Here is a 15,295-nt window from a genome sequence, read left to right as displayed (position 1 = left end):
AGTACTTACATAGTTAAGATTTAATTCGGCGCAAGTAAACACTAAGAGGATGAAGCCAGTGCATGGATTGGCTCCCAAAGTATTACAATTAAATAATTTTACTGAACACAAAAGGACAAGTCGTAGTCGGCAGGATTCGAACCTGCGCGGGGAAACCCCAATGGATTTCAAGTCCATCGCCTTAACCACTCGGCCACGACTACCGCTGAAAAGACAATTTCCATGATGATAGTCTCCAATGTATCTGTATTCCGAAATATCATTGATATTAGTGGTCATTAAAACAATTCCAGGCGACACATCACAACAAACCCATAACTAATGAATGTGCAGCACTGTACATTTAACGTACATATTCATTTAACGTACATATTGTGTCAATATAGCACACTGTAATATGCTGAACTGTACTCTTCCATGCTGTGTCAATATAGCACAGTGCAAACTCTAATGTAGCATTTCCATGGAATTTACCATTTCAAACCGCGTGCCACACTGTATATACAGCACTGCCAGCTTGCCATATTACGTTCTAAACATGGCTGCATTAAAAACAAAACAAATATAAATTATCTAATCATACAGAAAGCAACAAAACAATGTCATTTTGGAAAATACCGCGAAGTAATGGACATTTAAATACGGTTATGTATTAATAAAGCACGCTGCAATCAGTCAGAGAAAATGATCATTTGATGTAAGGGGAATGATATTTGTACGGACGTGAGCTCGGTATATTAACACTGGTACCCCAAATGGGGTAAATGAACACTTCCAGAGCGCGCGTGTTCGCTCATTATCAGTGCCTAGTGAAGATCTGAACTTTCATGAAATCACAAGGCGCTGTGGCTTAGTTGGTTAAAGCGCCTGTCTAGTAAACAGGAGATCCTGAGTTCGAATCTCAGCAGTGCCTACGTTTTTGTTTCCTTATTTTAGCTTTTGATTTGTTTGGATATTTGCATCATTTCCAGATCACGAGTACTGAAACGAAAACATAAGATCCCGTTCCTTTCGTGCTGTTTTATTGCTTGGTCTTCGCTTTCAGGACGAAACCCACAACACACAGCGGCATGCAAATAGCCTCTATTGACCCAGTTCCGTTCGATCATCCGAAACTAACCTCAAGCAACTTGCGCCCTAGGGTATTCTTACTCAGCCGAATAAACCGTATGCGAGCCCACATCACAAAGATTCGATCTTCGTTTTTTTTAAACTAAAGGAAAAGGCTCGACTACAAAAAGAAGAAAGACGGAATAAAACTAAAGCGAGAAAACAAAAACGGAAAAAAGACTACCTGTTAAACAAGCACAGACTAAGGCAATACACCCGCCCAAGGTAGGTAGGTAAGCCATCCGATGGATATTACTTTTAGATTACAGCACATCACAAGAACGAAAATGTAATTCTTATTGTAATAAATAGGAAGTGCGACTGCTTTCAAATACTGTATCCAGAAGAGAGTTTAAACAAAAAAGGATGACTATATAATAGAAAGATTACAAAAGAAAAACAATATTGCTAAAGTATTACACCATCAGCCGTGGCAAAGAAGTGGCAGATAGGCTAGAATGGGCTCACTCATTGGCGCTCACTCATGTGGTTGTCAGAAGTAAAATGTGAATGACAGCTGAACTGATAAGTACATGAAAAGAGTTGACCCGAAGCCCCTCTATGTGTCAATATTTGTGTATTTGTTAGTTAGGATATTTTGTCTCATTACATGCGGCTGGCTACAGATGCAAATATCTCTAGACTAACCCACATTCTCCCCAAAAACGACGCAGATTATAGTGTTCTTTTAAAACCCAGTCGAGAGGATTAGATTGGCTTTTTTTTTAGGCTCTTACAACAAAGTGCCATTGGAAAATGTATATAATCATTGCCAAAGCTAACATATGTGTCTACTGTAAAGCATGCACATTCACGCAGAGCACACAAGCAGGCCACCACATCCTCAAACACTGATTTACACAAACTCCAACAAATGTATAGACTGACACACCCATTGACATAGATAAACATATTTATAGACATCACTGCACGCAGCTCAACACACATACACATCTATGATGTGAAGCAGGGGCATAGGGCGCTGTGCATATGATGCGCAGCAAGGAGCACGGAGTGAAGTTATTGTATAGCACAGGAGAACTAGCAGATGCGAACCTTAGGAAAGGCCGCACAATGCCACTTGGTGTCACACAGAAGAGACTTTACCCAAGGTTAGGTGGGTTCTTTAGGGTAGGTGTGTCTGTTAGAGCAGTGCAAGGGAGCCAAAGTCCAACTCTTCATGGCCCCACCAGCTCCTCAGGAGCCACTTGCTACGCCCTGCACGATTATACTGTGAAATGTATTATAAGTTTGGCTGACAACAATTGTACATCTAACAAGGGTGAAAGTTCTAAGACAGGGATCTGCCTAGGGCGAAACACAAATCACTGTTAAGGCCTCATTGGTAGTTTTCCAGCCAAATCGCACCATGCTTTCAGTTTGCTGTAGCTGTCGAGTAGCGGAGGTGACTAGTATCACTGCTGAAGCTAAGTAGAAAGGTGGTGAGATTCTAATGCTTCTTCAGCACAGTCTTTGTAGTGCAATGGCTGTTCCAAACAGATCTAACCTAAACTGGGACCAGAAGCTCCTAATGAAGGGTATAACACCTCTTAAATGTGGCACCTTTGATGGTAGGACTTCAGCCCATAGCAGCCCTGCAACAGAATGTTCGCTGGCCTGTTTGACTGGCGCCCTATATCTTAAGGATGTTCTGGCTACCAACAAAAGGAGCTACTCTTCTTTACTCGCCTTAGTTTAAAAATGTACCTCAGTTCATTCCTCTGAATGTGGGTTAAAGGCCTATCAGCCGTGTTTAAATAAACCTCAGAGGCATACAGCCAGACTGTGGATGGGGATCATGGGACAAGCAGGGGCTCCTGGGCCACAACTGGGGCAGTTGGAGTTTTTTTCCTGTGATGTGCCAGAGTCTGCAAAGTTGACCAAGTACAACTCTTTCTGCACTTGACTCTTAGGTTAGAAAGGGTAAGCATTTATTGGCTTCTCAGGGAGATAGGGTGGGTATGTTTGAGTATAGCACACAATCAATCAACAACCCATTCGCATCAATGTCCATTCTAGTGCTTATCTATTGAACTTTATACACAATCATACTCAATACTACACACTAGTGGTAAGTGAAAAGAGGTCAGCGTCCCTGGGCGCTGCTTTTGCAGGTGCTGTGCCCACCTTGATCCCATGCTGTCCCTACTGTTTGCACTATTAACCTGGAGCACAACATAGGAGTAATCAAAATACTAGATCTGTTTAAGTTGATCGTACTGTGAACTACAACAAAATGCTCATTTTGGTAACAAATATTTAACAATATATGCTGTGTAAAGCTGACATAGTAAATATAGATTGTAATAATCGGAAATAGCTGGTGGACCTTCTTAGAATTGATTGCTAATTTTAAAATAACTCACTCGCGCCGAATGTCACCTGAGAAAGATTTTATAACTGCACGTTGTGTTTGAAATTGATTGCTAATTTTATTCACTCACCCTCTGTGCACTAACGATACTCCCCAGAACTGTAAGGAGCATCAGGGGCTAATTTCCTGGTTTGCGCTCAGTGTTCAAGCCTGCACGCCCCGGTCCGACTCGGTATCCATTACCGTAGAGCGGAGGGAGGGGCAGGTGAGAGCCAGACACGCCCAGCAACCCAGAGGCAGTCGAGCGGTTAGCGCTCTAGCATCACGTTGCCAAGGACTATTTAGCCACCCGTCGGCCCAAGCGCGCAGCGGTTGCGCGCAGAGGGGGCGCCTTCGACAGCGCCAAAGACTAGCCTAAGACCATAGTACAACAAATAAGCTCTCGCAACTACAGGTGTGTATAACAAGACAGGGTACAATGACCAACAGTAAAAGGAAACGCAGATGCAGGTTCTTTGGTGTGAAGTTTCTTATTACAGCAAGACGTTGACTTTTCTCCAGACTTAAAAATGATATCAAACGCTGACACGTGTTTCGTCGTGTACGGGTGAGTCAAACACGACTCTTCAGGGCTTATACTCCCAATCCACAGTGTGGTTGGAGTAAGTCTGGGTCTTTAAAAGCTCAGTTATAGGCAATGGGTATTTGGTGTGTTCATATATAGGCGAAACTGGTTGATAGGGTGATTAATTGCGGTAAGAGAAGCCGGCACTCTTTAAGAATCCCCTCCCGGCTTACCGCCTGATGACACAACAGGATACAGCGCTTTTACAATCTGTACAAGACTACCTACGGGATTGGACAACTCCATTCTCTTACCGCAATTAATCACCCTATCAACCAGTTTCGCCTATATATGAACACACCAAATACCCATTGCCTATAACTGAGCTTTTAAAGACCCAGACTTACTCCAACCACACTGTGGATTGGGAGTATAAGCCCTGAAGAGTCGTGTTTGACTCACCCGTACACGACGAAACACGTGTCGGCGTTTGATATCATTTTTAAGTCTGGAGAAAAGTCAACGTCTTGCTGTAATAAGAAACTTCACACCAAAGAACCTGCATCTGCGTTTCCTTTTACTGTTGGTCATTGTACCCTGTCTTGTTATACACACCTGTAGTTGCGAGAGCTTATTTGTTGTACTATTGTCTTGTCTTTTGACCTGTTGAGACGGTTAAGGGCGTTTTGCCGTCTGCTCTTTACGCACTACACAACGACACGTTTGTTCCTTACACACTTTGTAACGTTTAACCCAGGTAGTGCGCCCCTGTAGTCCTACTTTTCTAAAAAACCCCATGCACAGTATCACTAGCCTAAGACCAGCCCGTCTGCGCCCGTCCGCGACAGGACGGGGCAAGGGGCCATGGGGGCTACTACTTTCAACCTGGAAATCGCCCCTTCCTCCAGGAGAACCTATTCCCCTCAGGTACTTCATAATTAGGGCTCCCGGTTTTCCGTTTTTACGGATTTCTACATATAAATACAGACGGAAATCTATATTTCCTTTGTCTGTATTTATATTTAGAAACGGTAAAATACTAGAAAATTTTGCCGCGCTGGAATCCAGAGTTCTCGCCATACCCCTTCCTGCTGCTTGAAATTCCTTCCTGGGCGCATACACACACACAGCAGCACCCGAGTACTTCACAGGTCTTTTCACAGACCATTTACTTGTTAATGAGGCTTAATTGTTCTGTCACCCCATGATTGTTCTGTCACCCCATGCCGTAGCCTCTCCCAACGCCCCCGACTCCCTGTCCCAGGCCCCAAAATGTGCCTCCTGCAAAGGTGTGACTGACAGTGCACCATGCAGATAACAGACCTGAGTGTGAGTGAATTAGTAGCGCTATAAAAAATGAAATGCATATAATAGCGTGGCTAAGGGGATATGAGGGGCACTGTTGGAAGGCGGTAATGACGAAATTCGTGGATGGGAAGGGGGGGAGCCAAACATATTGTAACACCGGTCGCGAACAGCGCTAAAGCCGGCCGTGCACGCTGACTATCATCTGTGTGTTTTGTTGTCATAAGTGAGCTGCTCGGATAAGTCTGAGAGGTATGTGTGGTAATGTGCCCCAGGACTGAGGGAAGCAGGTGTCGAAGGTCAGCCTGAGTCTTAACTTCTGAGTTGTCCAAAGATAACTGCAAAATTGTGGAAAAACCTTGCTGCCTGCGGCTATACGTCCCACCTGTTGCTCTGTGACCTCACCCCCCTTCAGTTAAACAAACAGCCACTCAGTTTACTCCGACATCATGTATATTTATCCGAGTTCTAAATAAAAACACTTTCCTTGAGCGCTCGTGCATTTTATTTTGTGCTTGTCCTCGGTTAAATTGAAATGTTGGCAGAAACAAAATGAGTTTCAGCGTTTTTTCGGCAGCTAATAACACTAACTGCCGTTTGCAAACACCTCTCATCTACACGCAGCAAATAAAATGGAACATTTTAAGTGTATATTAAAGAAGAAAATGTATCGTCACTAACCACATATTTGAAAGTTAATATAAATGTGGTTATGAAATCCGACGGTGCTTAATAGCTATAATGTGTTATAGGAATTCTTCCAGCCAGGAAACCTACAGGAAAGCAGAAGGGTTCTTGCTGAGCATAGAAAATACTGAATAGCAGTCCCCAATGGAAATGTCAGGAACCTGCAGCTTAAGCCTGCTGCCCACAGTTAATTTGGATGATCAACTGCACTGCACAATTAAAATGCCCCAATTACTGAACGGTTTGTTAAACATTGGAAATCTATGTACTGTACAATTTTCTTGTGTCGCAAATTGACATAGTCCCCCTGGATTTTATTTGGAAACCTTCACGAGCCATAGGTTTCCCTGGAAGCGTCCATTCCTGAAGGAGCTGGTAATCTGTTGGAGTATACCAGGGGCCTGCCTCTGAGTTGGGAGTTAAATTAATGAGGTAAGACCAGTGTTTAATTTGCACATAAACAAATAAGTGCCAGGGATCTTGTCAGGAGGTCAACCCAGCTTGCACCACCCATTGCCACTGCCGTCGCTTACAATGACAGTACTTACAAAACTACTGCAAATTGATTACTTTTTTACACATTCATGAACAAGAACTGAAAGCTAATACAGCTCAATGATAACTATGCTCTTTTTTCCGCATTGTATACCCCCTTTCTTAGACTGTTACATACTTGTTTATTGTACTATTCTCCATGTGTCATTTGTCTGGAAACTATGCATTTATTTGTCTGAGATATATGCGTTTATTCCTTTTGTATATTCTTACTTGTGGTCAATACTGGATTCATGTCCTTCCTCCCTTCCTTTGTAAAGCGCTCCGATATCCCTTGGGATCTTCTTCGCGCTATATAAAACTTTATAAATAAATAAGCACTTAAGTTCACAGTGCTGCAGCAGCGCATCCTGGCACATGGCTTAAAACTAATTGCTTTCTTATTCGCTGTACAAGAAATAAAGTACGTTGGTCATTTAGAAAGGAAACCTAACATCTCACTCAGTTTGCGAGACGAAGGCGAGTGCTGAATTCCTGTGTATGCCTGATTCCTTGAACATAACTCGCTCATTGGCACAACTGTACATGCTTGGCTGTCCCGCCCCAACTGGAACACCTGAATGGGGAAGCATATGCGGCCACAAGAACCCCTCAGTGGTCCTTACAGAAAGTCCCCACATTGTAAGTACTGTGCCCTCTCACTGATGTTCCCCATTTACATCAGTGTGAGCTGTGTGATACACTGCATGTCTGGGTACCATGGCGACAAGAGACACGAAGTGACAGGACAATAAAAATGCACGTGTACAGCACTGGGTTTTTACTGTGCACACTTTTAATCCGTGTTTGTTTTAGGATGGCATCCTTCCAAGAGGAGGGGGCGCGGTTCCTCTGAAGGGGGTAGAGTTAAGTGCCTGTGACAGGTGGCTTTAGATGGAAAAACAGAAGCGCTGGCACATGTTTGCTCCTGATAAGTGCTTGTACTCTTCCTAAAGTGTTTTTATAGCAGAACTGAGAAGCACATGTACTCTCCTTTTCAAATTACTCAGTACTGGACCATTTAAAGCACTGCCAAAGCCACAAATCGCTAGTTTAAGTGAGCGCATGTGTGCATTGTCAATTTAAATAAATGTGGAAAAATACTAGCTATAGCATCGCATTTTACTTGTGGCAAAAATAAATGTGGATAAATACAGAAAAAATGCCCAAAAAATAAATATGGATAAATACAGACGGAAATGGCAAAAAAATAAATACCATAAAACCGGGAGCCCTATTCATAATCTATGGGTCAAACAAATACACGATTGTGTTACGGGAGGGAGCCCTTATGTGGAGGGTCCTTTTTCTCGCCACCACTGTCGTGCCCAGTTCACTATACATATTCAAGAAGTTTGCACTAATGGGTGTTCCACCGTTCATACACCCACCCCCAATGTCACTAATAAAACCGCCAGCACTCTCATTGGGAGGAAAAATCTTCTTTGCAACATAAGGTCGCTACCCAAACACACATCTGAGGTATGGGACCTAATTTCCTCTAACGAACCAGATTTATGTTTTCTCATTGAAACTTGGCTCAAACCCCATTTGACCCCCTCCATTACACTAGCAATCCCGACCGGTTACAAAATAATCAGACTAGACCGTCCCACAAAAATAGGAGGAGGGATCGCGATCATACATAGGCAGGAAATTAACTGCTCCATAGTAGCGGAACTGAGCACCCCAGACATCGAATTATTGATTTTCAAATCTGCTCTTTCCCCCAAACAAAGCCGGATGGGAGCTCTGGTCAACCGCCCACCTGGACCTTGCACAAACTTCTCCAACACACTACTAGAGAACCTTGCCCCTTATGTTCAAGTTCAAGTTCAGGAATTTTTTGTATAGCGCACTACTCACCCAGAGGGTCTCAAGGCGCTTGTGGGAGGGGGTGCATTATTTATCGAATAGCCAGGTTTTAAGTTCCTTTCTGAAGGAAATGTGGTTCTGTGTGAGGCGGAGGTGAGTGGGGAGAAAATTCCAGGTCTTGGCCGCCAGGTAGGAGAAGGATCTTCCTCCTATGGTGGATCTGTGGATGCAAGGAACTGCGGCGAGAGCTTGATTGGAGGATCTTAGTTGGCGGGTGGGTGTGTAGAAGGACAGTCGTGTGTTGAGGCATTCGGGTCCTAGTTTGTAGAGGGCCCTGTGTGCGTGGGTGAGGAGACAGAACGTTATTCTCTTGTTGACGGGAAGCCAGTGGAGGTCTTTCATGTGGCCGGTAATGTGAGCTTGGCGAGGGATGTCCAATATGAGTCTGGCTGATGCATTTTGGATGTGTTGGAGTTTTTTCTGTAATTTGGCTGTCGTTCCGGCGTAGAGGGTGTTTCCATAGTCCAGACGGCTAGTGACCAGTGCGTGGGTGACAGTCTTTCTTGTTTCGGTGGGGATCCAACGGAAGATTTTTTTGAGCATTCGAAGTACGTTGAAGCAAGAGGATGAGAAGGCGTTGACTTGTCTGGTCATCGAGAGGGAGGAGTCTAGGATGAAGCCTAGGTTAGGTGCGTGGTCTGTGGGTATGGGTGTTGTACCCAGGGCCAATGGCCACCATGAGTCGTCCCAGGCAGAGGGGGATGACCCTAGGATGAGGACTTCCGTTTTGTCTGAGTTAAGTTTTAGGCGGCTGTTTTTCATCCATTCGGCTACTTCTTTCATGCCTTCATGAAGATTGGTTTTGGCGGTGTTGGGGTCTTTGGTGAGGGAAAGGATCAGCTGGGTGTCGTCAGCATAGGAGATGATGTTGAGGTTGTGTTGTCGCGCGATGGATGCGAGGGGACTCATGTAAACGTTGAAGAGGGTGGGACTGAGTGATGATCCTTGTGGTACTCCGCAGATGACTTCGGTGGCCTCTGATTTGAATGGGGGGAGTCGGACTCTCTGGGTTCTCCCGGCGAGGAACGAGATGATCCATTTCAAGGCTTTACCTTGTATTCTGACGTTGCTGAGGCGTTGTATGAGGGTGCTATGACAGACTGTATCGAAGGCGGCGGAGAGGTCGAGTAGGATGAGGGCAACTGTTTCTCCGTTGTCCAGTAACGATCGGATGTCGTCTGTCGCTGCAATGAGGGCGGTTTCGGTGCTGTGTTGGGCTCGGAAGCCAGACTGTGAGGGGTCGAGAGAGTTGTTGGATTCAAGGAAGGCGGCGAGTTGGCTATTGACGGCTTTCTCAATGACTTTGGCAGGGAATGGGAGGAGGGAAATGGGGCGGTAGTTCTTAAGTTCAGAAGGGTCTGCTGTGGGTTTCTTCAGGAGAGCGCTGAGTTCGGCGTGTTTCCAGCTTTCTGGAAGGGTAGCGGAGTTGAAGGAGCAGTTGATGACATCACGGAGATGGGGTGCGATGATGGAGTCTGCTTTGTTGAAGATGTGGTGGGGACAGGGGTCGGTTGGCGAACCTGAATGGATGGAGTTCATTAGGCGGATGGTGTCTTCAGTGGTGATTGGGTTCCAGGCGCTCAGGTTGTTAGAGAGCGGTTTAGGTTCGGAGGTGGGTGGAGTGGACTGTTCTTTGGAAATGTCTTAAAGCTGTTATGTATGTCGGCGATTTTGTTGTAGAAGAAATAGGATAACGAATCACAGAGGCCTTGGGAGGGAGTAATGTCGTTTGAGGCTGCGGTGGGGTTGGTAAATTCTTTTACGATGTTGAAAAGTTCCTTGCTATTATGGGCGTTGTTGTCGAGTCGATCCTTGAATGCTGATTTCTTGGTGGATCGGATCAATTGGTGGTGTTTGCGGGTGGATGCTTTGAAGGTGGTCAGGTTGTCAGTGGTTGGGTTTTTTCTCCATGTTTTCTCGAGAGTACGGCATAGTTTCTTGGATTTCTTAAGGTCATCGTTGAACCAGGGGGCCTTTTTGCTACCCTGTTTGGTTTGGTGGTTTTTCAAAGGTGCTAATTCGTCAGCGCTGAGAGTGATCCATTGTTTGAGTTTGGTGGCAGCTTTGTATGGGTCCGATGAGAGGGTGGGAGGGTTTTGGTTGAGCGATGTGAGGAGTTGGTCGGTGGTGATTTTGTTCCAGTTTCTTCGGGGAATAGGCTGTGGGGGGTTGTGGATCGTGGTAGTTTTGTAGCTGAAGTGAACACAGCTGTGGTCCGTCCAATGGAGTGCTGTGGTGTGATCGAAGGAGATGTGTTTGCAGGAGGTGAAGATAGAGTCGAGCGAATGTCCGGCTACATGGGTGGGGGTGTCAACGAGTTGTTTGAGTCCAAGATTGGCCAGGTTGTCCAGAAGGGTGGTGGTGTTGCTGTCGTTTTTCTTTTCTAGGTGGAAGTTGAAGTCTCCCAGTAGAATGTAGTTCTCGGAGGGGAGGGCATGTGGGCTGATGAAGTCAGTGATGTCTTCGCTGAATTGTTTACGGGTTCCTGGTGGTCTGTAGATGAGGGTGCCTCTAAGTGTGGTTCTGGGGTCGGTGTGGATCTGGAAGTGAAGGTGTTCGGCGGTAGCGAGGTTATCGTCGAAGCTGGTCGTGATTCTGATGGTGTTATTATGGACGATGGCGATGCCTCCTCCTGTTTGGTTGATGCGGTCTTTTCGGATGATCTTGTAAGCGACCGGGATGGCTATGGCGATGTCGGGTGCTGATGATGCGTTCATCCAGGTTTCTGTAAGGAAGACGATGTCCGGTGACGCAGTGTTGAGTAGGTTCCAGAGTTCAGTGGCGTGTCTGTGGACCGAGCGGGTGTTCAGCAGGAAGCACTTCAGGTGGTTGGGGTCAGAGCTGTGTTTGGAGGAGGAGGATTTGGTGTGGGTCTTGATGCAGGCGAACTTGCAGGAGTGGCAGGCGAAGGGACCGTGGGTACGTCCTGGGGCAGCCTCGTAGCATTGTGGTGTGCGTCCGGGGTTAAGGGCTAGGAGGGTGGCGGCGTCATATGTTATGCGGGAGGAGTGCGGTTTGCGGGGGCCAGGGGGTCTGGCGCTGGGCGCGGTCCAGGCGCGGACGGGCGTAGACGGGCTTACCTTTGGCGCGACCGCTGCGCGTGAACGCTGCGTGCGGAGGAATCTGTCATATGTGGATAGTGGAAGGGGAGGGGCGAGGGAGGAGCAGCTGGGAGGCGGGAGACGGGGTGGAGAGCCGGGGAGGGAAGGCAAAACAACAACAATCAAACCAAAATGGCAGTCAGCCAAAAGCGATGCAGAGTTGGGGCACATTAATTGTAAAACGCTATGATAATGACACAATCAGGCACAAAGTGAAATAAAGGCAGCACAAATTACAAGAGCGTTGCAGCGCGCTATGGGCGACTCGCGCTACGGTGATATGCTAATGAGTATAATTCAACAGGTATTGAGGCGATATGTGGCGATCTGGCGCACAAGGCTAATTAATAAATATTATATGCGTCTACAATGCAGGCAGTGGACTTGCAGTAACGATACCCGTCTGGAATCAGGGCAGGGAGCAGCGTGAGGAGGAGCGACCGTGTGTGAGGAGTCAGGACGGTCACAGAGGATAAGCGGAAGAGCGGAGCCTGACGATCTGTGGGAGGGAGGAGCAGGCGGGAGGCGGGGTGGAGAGCCGGGGAGGGAAGGCAAAACAACAACAATCAAACCAAAATGGCAGTCAGCCAAAAGCGATGCAGGGTTGGGGCACATTAATTGTAAAACGCTATGATAATGACACAATCAGGCACAAAGTGAAATAAAGGCAGCACAAATTACAAGAGCATTGCAGCGCGCTATGGGCGACTCGCGCTACGGTGAAATGCTAATGAGTATAATTCAACAGGTATTGAGGCGATATGTGGCGATCTGGCACACGAGGCTAATTAATAAATATTATATGCGTCTACAATGTAAACTTTTTTTTTTTAATTTATTTATTGAATTTTCTGACAGCAAGTAGTTAAAACAAACAACCAGTTCCCAAAGTAGAAAACAAAATAAGAATAAATGAAAATACACAAAACAAAGATTATCATTGCAATAAGCATATTATATCCAGTTACAGATGGGTGCCCAGAGCTTTTGACCAAATACTTTCTTTCTCTTTCCCTTTAAGTTATAAATTGCTTTCTCAAGTTGGTAGATATTTAATAATTTGATTTGCCATTGATAGAACGTGGGGGGATCAGCATCTAACCAGTGAGAAGTTATACAATATCTGAAAACCGACATTGCAATAAACAAAAAACCCTCTTCGGCATCTGTTTTAGAAACATTTGGGTCAAACTGAATTCCAAAAATTATTAAATCGGGAGACAATACCAATGATTTACTTAAGATATTGTTTAAAAAGAATTGTATATCATCAATAAATTGAGATAATCTGATGCACTGAAAAAACATATGAATTGAGTCTGCACCAAGAAGACCGCCTCTATTACATTTGATGCCACTGTTAGCTTTCCATTTCAATAACTTCGCTGGGGTGTAATACAGATCGACTATACTCATAAAATGTTGACTTTTAAGTGAACCATTACACAAAACCAAATTTGCCAATTCTAATGATCTAAATATGTCAACATTTTCCATTCCTAATTCTCTTTGCCACTTATTTTCAAACGTTTCTACATTATCTTCAATTCGGTTTAGCATTGTCTGATATATTACCCCAATTTTTTTTTCATTCTGTAACATTCCAGGACGTCAAATTCATTCATTTTACTAGTATTTAAGAGATTTTTTCTCTCTAGAAAACTATGGATTTGAAGATATTTAAAAAAGTCCCCTTTAGTAAGTCCATATTTTGTTTGATACAAAATTCTCACCCTGATAAAGATCTCCTAATAAATATACCTTGGCGCTATGCCAGCGTTGCATCACAGAGTCTCTAAATATTGCTGGAAGGATAGGATTATTAAACAATGGTGTATAGTAATTTAATTCTTCACAACAGCAGAACCTTTTCCTGAATTGTTTCCAGATTTGGTGGGCCGCAATTAAGATTTTAAATTTAGTTTTTTTATAATAACTAGGTTCAGTAAACCTAAGTAAACATTGTCTCGCTTCAGCTCCGAGAATCATCTCGTATATTGAGGGGCACATTGAATCGTCAATAACAAAATCATGGAAAATTAGAGTGCCCATTAATCTGAGCGAAACTGCCCAATAATAAAGCCGAAAATCTCGGAAGTGTGCACCATTTGAGAGCTCTTCTGGCTCTCCTGTAACCCCACAGAAACCTAGAAACAATCCTATCAAGTCTAGTAAAAAAGTTAGAAGGAAACAATAACGGTATAGTACGGAAAAAGTAAAAGAATTTGGGAAATATAATCATCTTCACTACGTTAGTGCGACCATAGAGGGATAGATGCAAGTTATTTAACCTTTCTAGGGACCTAGCGGTAGAGGCAAGTAGAGGATCTAAATTGAGCCCCAGTATATCGTCTACCTTAGCTGATAATTTAACTCCTAAGTATACGGCCGTAGATGATAAAGCCACTTCATCTGGTATCATTGTGTTAGAATGAATCACTTGTGTTTTAGAGATATTTAATTTGTATCCCGAAAATTTCCCAAATTCATGTGCTAATTCGGCAATTTTAGGAAGTGCCATTTTTATATCTGAAGTCACAATCGCGACATCGTCAGCATAAGCGAATATTTTATACGATTCGTGATACATTGTAACAGGCGGAATGCCAGTTTCTTTAATAAATCTTTGTAAAAGCGGATCTATATATAAGGCGAACAACAAGGGGGAGCAAGGACAGCCTTGCCTTGTCCCCCTTGTGATCGAAAAAGGCTCAGATGTCTCGTTAGCCGCCCTTATTACGGCTTTAGGATCGACATACATCCCTCGTATTGCTCTTAAAAACTCAACAGGAAAGCCCCTCCAAGCCAGCACAGACCAGAGGAACCCCCAATCGACCCTGTCAAACGCCTTTTCGGCATCTAACAGGGCCAAACCGACTGGGGATTCCGTGGCCTGCGCCCAGTCGAGGAGAGCAATAACTCTTCTGACATGATCTGTTGTGTCCCTTTTTTTAATAAAACCATGTTGTATTTTGGAGACCAATCTTGGCATTATATTATTCATTCTATTAGCTAAAATCTTAGAAAATATCTTGCTGTCTGCAGTAATAAGAGAGATTGGTCCATATGACCCCAAATCCGTGGCTTCTTTCCCTTTCTTTTGAAATACAACTATTGTTGCCAACGACCAAGAAAGCGGAGGTTTGCCTAAAAATGCCTGCTGAAAAATCTTAATAAGTTCTGGTTTAAGCATGTTCCGAAAAATCCGATAAAATTCTAAAGGGATATTATCGGGTCCCATCGCCTTACCCGAAGCTAACCCAAGAATGGCCGTTTCAATTTCTTCCCAAGTAACCGGGTCAGCTAATAAATTTTTTTCTATGTCCGTTAAGGGGAGATTGTCCATATTCATCAGGTAACTGGCAGCATTACTATCAGTACTAGTCCCATCATTCGATTTATTGTATAGAAATTGATAAAATTCACAAAAAGCGTTTAATATGCCTAATCTAGATGTTTGAGTGGATCCTACTAAATCAGTAATTTTTATTATGTCATTATAAGCTGCTTTCTGCCTCAGCCGTTGTGCCAAGATTCTGCCTGTTTGCTCATTCAGTTTGTAACAATCCTTTTTAAATTACTTGTGCTTCAATGCAACCTGGTCAGTCAAAAATGAATATACAGTAGAGCGTTCGCTAATCAACATAAATTGTGCTTCCTCAATATCTAAGCCAGATTTAAAACTATCGGCTAGCTTTAATTCTGCCTGTATTACCTTATCTAATGCTGATTTGAACTCATTCTGTTTCTTTGTCCGGTGAACACTAGCATAGCTCTTAGTCTCCCCCCTTATTACAGATTTAA

At 44.2% G+C, this 15,295-nt stretch overlaps 2 non-coding genes across 2 annotated transcripts; one reads left to right on the top strand and one right to left on the bottom strand.

The window, feature by feature from the left end:
• Positions 1–121: 121 nt before the first annotated feature.
• On the bottom strand, positions 122–203 carry TRNAS-UGA (transfer RNA serine (anticodon UGA)). Its single transcript has one exon. It is a non-coding gene; the product is annotated as a tRNA-Ser (tRNA).
• A 636-nt stretch (positions 204–839) lies between these two features.
• On the top strand, positions 840–913 carry TRNAT-AGU (transfer RNA threonine (anticodon AGU)). The gene has a single exon. It is a non-coding gene; the product is annotated as a tRNA-Thr (tRNA).
• The last annotated feature ends 14,382 nt before the right edge of the window (positions 914–15,295 follow it).

This window comes from Lissotriton helveticus, chromosome 5_1 (assembly GCF_964261635.1).
Source record: "Lissotriton helveticus chromosome 5_1, aLisHel1.1, whole genome shotgun sequence".
In the NCBI taxonomy this organism is placed as follows: domain Eukaryota; kingdom Metazoa; phylum Chordata; class Amphibia; order Caudata; family Salamandridae; genus Lissotriton; species Lissotriton helveticus.
Note: the sequence above shows the minus strand (reverse complement) of the source record. Positions and strands in the feature narration are given on the sequence as shown.